Source organism: Mus caroli, chromosome 4, assembly GCF_900094665.2.
Source record: "Mus caroli chromosome 4, CAROLI_EIJ_v1.1, whole genome shotgun sequence".
NCBI lineage: Eukaryota > Metazoa > Chordata > Mammalia > Rodentia > Muridae > Mus > Mus caroli.
Window position 1 is genome coordinate 67,366,515 of NC_034573.1, and position 9,202 is coordinate 67,375,716.

Below are 9,202 nucleotides of genomic sequence, written 5' to 3' on the forward strand. Positions count from 1 at the left end.
CCCCCCCCCCCCTTGTGGTCTGGGTCTCTAATAATATAGAAAGTATACCTGAGGCACTATTCCCCTTTTTCTTTTTGTTTTTTATTTTGATTTTCACACTAAATGTTTGGCTACTTAAAGTGGCAGCATATTTCAGCTTAAAAAAAAGATAACCTTTATTTTAAAATACTTACACATCACAGCACTGTGTCTATTCCAAAAACATAATCACTTCTATGCTTACCCTAGAGAAATTTCTTCTAAAGGAAATGTGTTAGAAATATATATATATAGGATATTCACTAGTCTCTCTCTTTTTTGGAAATAAATGTACTAGAGGGAACAATGAATCAGAGTATTCCAGTTGATGAAACTGTAATATAGAATTAGTCTTATTAAGAACCAAATGATAACTTAGATGTGTAAGTTTTACATTCAATACATGGATGGGTAAGAAAAGGAGATCTGTGAAAAGAATTCACAGGGGCTTAAATTCTTGGTAAATGTATTGATAAATGTTTGTTGAGCATTCCCAGAGTGCCAAATATAATGGAAACAGTTTTCTGAGTGGTGTTCCAATTCATTCTTCCAAATTGTAGGAGGCAGGCATTATTTGTGTGAAGAAAATAAAGATACATCTTGAAGGGGATAAAAAAAAAATGATTCCTTTTAGTTAACATTGATGTCAGGAATTGAACCTTTGGCTACCAGACACTAATGCCCATGCATTACATCTGTGTTGGGGAGGTCTTGGAAAGAGATAGCCATCTGGGAGTTACAGAGGTAATGAGAAAGGTTAAGAACAGTGTCAGGACCAGAAGGCAAGGGATGGCTTGTATAATTGAAGTCATAGTTTCCAGTTGGTCATAATGTTTAGGAACGTTTAGGACCTATGACTTGTTGAAGGAGGTATCTGACTACTGAGAGGCTTTAAAAATTTATAAGACTGGTGCCATTTCCATTTCTCTCTCTGCCTTCTGTTGGTGTTTTAGGAAGGGAACTATCCACTTACTGCTCTACTCACCAAGTCTCGCAGATGCCACCCTTGCCCACTATGAGAGTGGTAAACATTTATTCCTCTGGAAACATAAGCCAAATAAGTCCAGTTCTTAAGTTCCCTCTATCAAAATGTTTTACCACAACAGTAGAAAGAAATCTAGTACACCATTCTAGAATGCTATGCACACACACACACACACACACACACACACACACAAATCTGTAAGATTTAAAGGAGAAAGAAAAAAATTCCAAGATATAAATTAAAGAAAATAATTCACAGCAGATGCTGGTGAGGATGTGGAGAAAGAGTAAAACCCCTCCATTGCTGCTGGGATTGCAAGCATGTATAACCACTCTGGAAATCAGTCTGGTGGTTCCTCAGAAAATTGGACATAGTACTACCGGAGGATACAGCAATACCTCTCCTGGGCATATACCCAGAAGATGTTCCAACTGGTAATAAGAACACTTGCTCCATTATGTTCATAGCAGCCTTATTTATAATAGGAAGAAGCTGGAAAGAAGCCAGATGTCCCTCAACAGAGAAATGGATACAGAAAATGTGATACATTTACACAATGAAGTACTACTCAGCTATTAAATAAAATGAATGTATAAAATTCTTAGGCAAATGGATGGATCTGGAGGATATCATCCTGAGTGAGGTAACCCAATCACAAAAGAAGTCACTTGATATGCACTCACTGATAAGTGGATATTAGCCCACAAACTTAGAATACCCAAGATACAATTTGTAAAACTTGTGAAACAAAAGAAGAAAGAAGACCAAAGTGTGGATACTTTGTCCCTCCTTAGAATAGGGAGCAAAATACCCATGGAAGGAATTACAGAAACAAAGGTTGGAGCTGAGACTGAAGGAAGGAACATCCAGAGACTGCCCTATCTGGGGATCCATCCCATAATCAACCACCAAACGCAGACACTATTGCATATGCCAGAAAAATTTTGCTGACAGGACCCTGATGTAGCTGTCTCTTGTGAGGCTATGCCAGTGTCTGGCAAATACAGAAGTGGAGGCTCAGAGTCATCTATTGAATGGAACACAGGGCACCCAATGGAGGAGCTAGAGAAAGTACCCAAGGAGCTGAAGGGGTCTGTAACCCTTTAAGAGGAGCAGCAATATGAACTAATCAGTACCCCCCTGAGCTCATGTCTCTACTGCATATGTAGCAGAAGATGTCCTAATCGGCCATCATTGGGAGGAGAGGCCCTTGGTCTTCAAAGATTATATGCCCAAATACAGGGGAACACCAGAGCCAGGAAGCAGGAGTGGGTGGGTTAGGAAGCAGGGCCAGGGGAGGGTATAGGAGACTTTCAGGCTAGCACTTGAATTGTAAATGAAGAAAATATCTAATAAAAATTGTTTAAAAAAAAAAGAAAAAAATAATTTATGTCCAACAAACCAGCCTTACAGAGAACACTGAAACAATACTTCAGACTGAGGACAGGAGAAAAATAAGCAAGAAACTATAGAGAAGAATTTCCTATAATTATGGAAATACAAAATAGGACAAAGAATTCAAAAAAATATAAAAACAGTAAACATAAGCTTTTCAAATTTTTTACCAAGTTTTCTTGATTTTTAAAGTTTTATTTATTTATTTTAGTTTTAATAACTTTTCCTTTAATTGTTGTTATGTATTGTGTATATTTTTAATTTTCCACGTTTTTCAGGGTTTCGTGGCATATTCTTGGTTCTACACTGTGATTATCTCATTTTCCACCTTTTTCAGGTTTTCTTGCCATATTCTGGGTCCTATTGTGTATATTTTTAATTTTCCACGTTTTTCAGGGTTTCGTGGCATATTCTTGGTTCTACACTGTGATTATCTCATTTTCCACCTTTTTCAGGTTTTCTTGCCATATTCTGGGTCCTATTGTGTATATTTTTAATTGGACATTTCATTTATTTGCACTTTAAATGTTATCCCCTTTCCAGGTTTCACCTATGCAATGACCCTATCCCATCCTCCATCCCCCCCAGGTTCTATAAGGCTGCTCCCGCACCCACCTACTCACTCCTACTTCACTGCCCTAGCATTCCTACACTGGGGCATCAAGCGTTCACATGATCAAGGTCCTCTTCTTCCATTGATACCAGATAAAGCCCTTTCAGCTCCTTCAGTTCTTCGCCTAACTCCTACATTGGGGTCTGTGATGGTTTGTATATTCTTGGACCAGGGAGGGGCACCATTTGAAGGTGTGACCTTGTTGGAATAGGTGTGACCTGGTTGGAGTAGGTGAGTCACTGTGGGTGTGGGCTTAAGACCCTCACCCTAGTTGCCTGGAAGTCAGTCTTCCACTAGCAGCCTTTGGATGAAGATGTAGAACTCTCAGCTCTGCCTGTGCCATGCCTGCCTGGATACTGCCATGCTCCCATTATCTTGATGATAATGAACTGAACCTCTGAACCTGTAAGCCAGCCCCAATTAAATGTTGTTTTCATAAGACTTGCCTTGGTCATGGTGTTTGTTCACAACAGTAAAACCCTAACTAAGACAGGGTCCCTGTGCTCAGTCCAATGGTTGGCTGTGAGCATTCACATCCATATTGGTCAGCATCTGGAAGAGCCTCTGAGGAGACAGCTGCATCAGGCTTCTGTCAGCAAGTACTTCTTGGCATCCACAATAGTGTCTGGATTTGGTGTCTGCAGGTGGGGAAGTCTCTGGATGGCCTTTCCTTCAGTCTCTACTCAACTCTTTTTATTATTATTATTATTAGAAATTTTCTTTATATACATTTCAAGTTTCAAATGCTATCCTGAAAGTTCCCTATACCCTCCTGCCACCCTGCTCCCCTACCTACCCACTCCCACTTCTTGGCTCTGGCATTTCCTTATACGGGGGCATATAAAGTTTGCAATTCCAAGGGGCTCTGTTCCCAGTGATGGCCAACTAGGCCATCTTCTGCTACATATGCAGCTAGAGACACGAGCTCCGGGGGTACTGGTTAGTTCATATTGTTTTGCCACCTGTAGGGTTGCAGACCCCTTCAGCTCCTTGGGTGCTTTCTCTAGCTTCTCCATTGGGGCCCTGTGTTCCATCTTATAGATGACTGTGAGCATCCACTTCTGTATTTGCCAGGCACTGGCATAGCCTCATACGAGACAGCTATACCAGGGTCCCTTCTTCAAAATCTTGCTGGCATATGCAATAGTGTCTGGGTTTGGGCTGATTATGGGATGGATCCCCAGGTAGGGTAGTCTCTGGATAGTCCATCCTTTCATCTTAGCTCTGAACTTTGTCTCTGTAACGCCTTTCATAGATATTTTGATCCCTATTCTAAGGACAAACAAAGTATCCACCCATTGGTCTTCCCTCTTCTTGATTTTCTTTGTGTTTTGAAAATTGTATCTTGGGTGTTCTATGTTTCTGGGCTAATATCCACTTATCAGTGTCTACTCCACTCTTTGTCTCTGTATTTCTTTTAAACAGGAGCAATTCTGGGTTAAAATTATAGAGGTGGGTGGGTGGCCCCATCCCTTAACTGGGGAGCCATGCCTAACCTCTGGATGTGGTTTCAACAGGTTCTCCTTCCCTTTTGTGGGGTATTTCAGCTAATGTCATCCCCAGAAGTCCTGGGAGGCTCTTGCTATCCAGGCATCTGGGACATTCTGGTTAATACCTGCAGTCCCCCCTCCTTTATTGCTACCTCTATTCAATTTCCTGACCCTCTGTACATCTTCTCAATCCCATCCCATAATTGATTCTGCCCCCTTTTTCCCTCCTCCTCCTCTCTCCCTCCAAGTCCCTCCCACCCTCTACTTCCCTTAATTATATTGTTCCCACTTCTAAGTAGGACTGAAACATCCACTCTTTGGTCTTCCTTCCTCTTGAGCATCCATGAGTTATATTTTTGGTATTCCATACTCTTTGCCTAATACTCACTTATCAGTGAGTACATATCATCTGTGGTCTTTTGTGACTGAGTTACCTCACACAGGATGATATTTTCTACATCCATTCATTTGCCTACAAATTTTGTGAAGCCATTGTTTATAATACTTGAATAGTACTCCATTGTGTAAATATCCCACATTTTCTGTATTCATTCCGTTGTTGAGGAACATCTAGATTCTTTCCAGCTTCTGGTTATTATAAATATAGCTGCTATGAACATAATAGAGCATGTGTCCTTATTACATGTTGGAGCATCATCTGGGTATCTGCCCTGGAGTGGTATAGCTAGGTCCTCAGGTCGAACCTTGTCCAGTTTTCTCAGGAACCACCAGACTGATTTCCTGAATGGTTGTATCAGCTTCCAGTCACACCAGCAATGGAGAAGTGTCCCTCTTTCTCCACATCCTCAACAGCATCTGCTATCACCTAAGTCTTTGAACTTATTCATTCAGACTGGTGTGAGGGGAAAATTTCATAGTTTTTTTTTTTTATTTGCATTTCCTTGGTGACTAAGAATGTTGAACATTTGTTTAGATGCTTCACACCCATTCAGGTTTCCACAGTTGAGAATTCTCTGTTTACCTCTGTTTCCCATTTTTTTTCAATATTTTATTTATTTATTTTTAAAAATTTTTTATTACATCTTTTCCTCAATTACATTTCCAAAGCTATCCCAAAAGTCCCCCATACCCTCCCCCCAACTTTCCTACCCACCCATTCCCATTTTTTTTGGCCCTGGCATTCCCCTGTACTGGGGCATATAAAGTTTGTATGTCCAATGGGCCTCTCTTTCCAGTGATGGCCGACTAGGCCATCTTTTGATACATATGCAGCTCTGTTTCCCATTTTTGATGGAATTATTTGGTTCTCTGGAATTTAACTTCTTGAGTTTTTTGGGTTTTTTGTTTTTTTGTTTTGTTTTGTTTTGTTTTGTCTTGGTTTTGTTTTTTTTTTTTTTGTTTTTGTTTTTGTTTTTGTTTCAAAATAGGGTTTCTCTTTGTAGCCTTGGCTGTCCTGGAACTCACTCTGTAGACCAGGCTGACATCAAACTCAGAAATCTGCCTGCCTCTGCATCCCAAGTGCTGGGACTAAAGCTGTGCACCACCACTGCTTGACTTGAGTTCTTTGTATGTATTGGATATTAGCTTGCTATCAGATGTAGGATTGGTAAACATCTTTTCCTAATCTGTTGGTTGCTATTTTGTCCTTTTAACAGTGTCCTTTGCCTTACAGAAACTTTAGAATTTTATGAGGTCCCATTTGTCGATGCTTAATCTTTGAGCATAAGCCATTGGTGTTCTGTTCAGGAACTTTCCCCCTGTGCCCATGTATTTGAGACTGTTCCCCACTTTCTTTTATATTATATTCAGTGTACCTGGTTTTATGTGAAGGTTCTTCAATTACTTTCTAAAGAGGTTTGATAAACAACTTCATAAAAGTGGTTGCATATAAAATTAACTCAAAGACATCAGTAGCTTCCTTTATACAAACAATAAGTAGGCTGAGAAAGAAATAAGAAAAACAACACAATAGTAACAAATAATATAAAATACCTTTGTGAGATTCTAACCAAGCAACTGAAAGATCTGTATGACAAGAACTTCAAATCTCTGAAAAAAGAAATCGAAGATCTCAGAAGATGATAAGATCTCTCATGCTCATAGATTAACAGAAATAATATAGTAAAAATGGCTATTCTTGCCGAAAGCAATCTGCATATCAATGCAAAATTCCAACTCAATTCTTCACAGTGTTAGAAATGGCAGTTTGCAGCCAGAAGCTGGAAAGAACCCAGATGCCCCTCAACAGAGGAATGGATACAGAAAATGTGGTACATTTACACAATGGAGCACTACTTAGCTATTAAAAACAATGAATTTATGAAATTTCTAGGCAAATGGATGGACCTGGAGGGCATCATCCTTAGTGAGGTAACCCAATCACAAAAGAACTCACACAATATGTACTCACTGATAAGAAGTTATTAGCCCAGAAACTTAGAATACCCAAGATATAAGATACAATTTGCTAAACACATGAAACCAAGAAGAATGAAGACCGGGCTGGTGAGATGGCTCAGCGGGTAGGAGCACCCGACTGCTCTTCCAAAGGTCCTTAGTTCAAATCCCAGCAACCACATGGTGGCTCACAACCATCTGTAACAAGATCTGACTCCCTCTTCCGGTGTGTCTGAAGACAGCTACAGTGTACTTACATATAATAAATAATGTGGACGTTGTACATCGTGGTGCGCACTAGGCTCCGCACCACGATGTACAACGTCCACAAGCAGGATATTAGCCCAAAACTTAGGATACCCAAGATATAAGATACAATTTGCTAAACGCATGAAACTCAAGAAGAATGAAGACCAAAGTGTGGACACTGTGCCTCTTCTTAGAATTGGGAACAAAACACCCATGGAAGGAGTTACAGAGACAAAGTTTGTAACTGAGACGAAAGGATGGACCATCTAGAGANTGCCATATCCAGGGATCCATCCCATAATCAGCTTCTAAACGCTGACACCATTGCACTAGCAAGATTTTGCTGAAAGGACCCAGATATAGCTGTCTCTTGTGAGACGATGCCGGGGCCTAGCAAACACAGAAGTGGATGCTCACAGTCAGCTATTGGATGGATCACAGGGCTCCCAATGGAGAAGCTAGAGAAAGTACCCAAGGAGCTAAAGGGATCTGCAACCCTATAGGTGGAACAACATTATGAACTAACCAGTACCCCGGAGCTCTTGACTCTAGCTGCATATGTATCAAAACATGACGTAGTCGGCCATCACTGGAAAGAGGGGTCCATTGGACATGCAAACTTTATATGCCCCAGTACAGGGGAACGCCAGGGCCAAAAAAAAATGGGAATGGTGGGTAGGGAAGTGGGGGGGGGTATGGGGGACTTTTGGAATAGCATTGGAAATGTAATTGAGGAAAATACGTAATAAAAATATATCAAAATTTTTTTTAAAAAATGGAGTATAGAGCTAAACAAAAAAATCTCAAATGAGGAATATCGAATGGCTGAGAAACACCTAAAAATATTCAACATTCTTAGTCATCAGGGAAATGCAAATCAAAACAACCCTGAGATTCCATCTCACACCAGTCAGAATGGCTAAGATAAAAAGCTCAGCTCACAGCAGATGCTGGAGCGGATTCGGAGAAAGAGGAACACTCCTCCATTGCTGCTGGGATTGAAAGCTTGTACAACCACTCTGGAAATCAGTCTGGTGGTTCCTCAGAAAATTGGACATAGTATTACTGGAGTATCCAGCAGTACCTCCCCTGGGCATATACCCAGACTATGTTCCAACTGGTAATAAGAACACATGCTCCACTATGTCCATAGCAGCCTTATTTATAATAGGAAGAAGCTGGAAAGAAGCCAGATGTCCCTCAACAGAGGAATGAATACAGATAATGTGGTACATTTACACAATGGAGTGTTACTTAGCTATTAAAAGCAATGAATTTATGAAATTCTTAGCCAAATGGATGTATCTGGAGAATGTCATACTGAGTGAGATAACCCAATCACAAAAGATATGCATTCACTGATAAGAGCATATTAGCTCAGAAGCTCAGAATATGCAAGATACAATTAACAAAACACATGAAACTCAAGAAGAAGGAAGACCAAAGTGTGGATACTTTGATCCTTCTTAGAAGGGGGAACAAAATACCCATAGGAGTTAAAGAGACAAAGTGTGAAGCAGACACTGAAGGAATGACCATCCTGAGACTGCCCAACCTGAGGATCCATCCCATAAACAACCACCAAAACCAGACACTATTGTAGATGCCAAAAAAAGCTTGTTGACAGGGGGCTGATATACCTGTCTCCTGAGAGGCTCTGCCAGTGCCTGAAAAATACAGAAGTAGATGCTCACAGACATCCATTGGTTCAGAGCACAAGGTCCCCAATGAAGGAGCTAGAGAAAGGACCCACAGAGCTGAAGAGGTTTGCAGCCCCATAGGAGGAACAACAATATGAAATAACCAGTACCCCCATAGCTCCCTAGGACTAAACCACCAACCAAAGAAAACACATGGTTGGACTCATGGCTCTAGCTGCATATGTAGCAGAGGATGACCTAGTTTGGTCATCAATGGGAGGAGAGGCCCTTGAGCCTATGAAGGTTATATGTCCCAGTATAGGGGCATGCCAAGGCCAGGAAGCAAGAGTGAGTGGGTTGGTGAGCAGGGGGAGTGGAAAGGAGGAGGGGGAGGGGAGGGGGAGTTTTCAGAGGTTAAACTAGGAAAGGGGATAACATTTAAAATGTAAATAAA

At 40.8% G+C, this 9,202-nt stretch overlaps 1 protein-coding gene across 2 annotated transcripts in view; it reads left to right on the forward strand.

Annotated features, from left to right (window-relative positions):
• Frmd3 (FERM domain containing 3) overlaps positions 1-9,202 on the forward strand; it is a 181,601-nt gene that overhangs the window by 112,998 nt on the left and 59,401 nt on the right. The window lies entirely within an intron of this gene.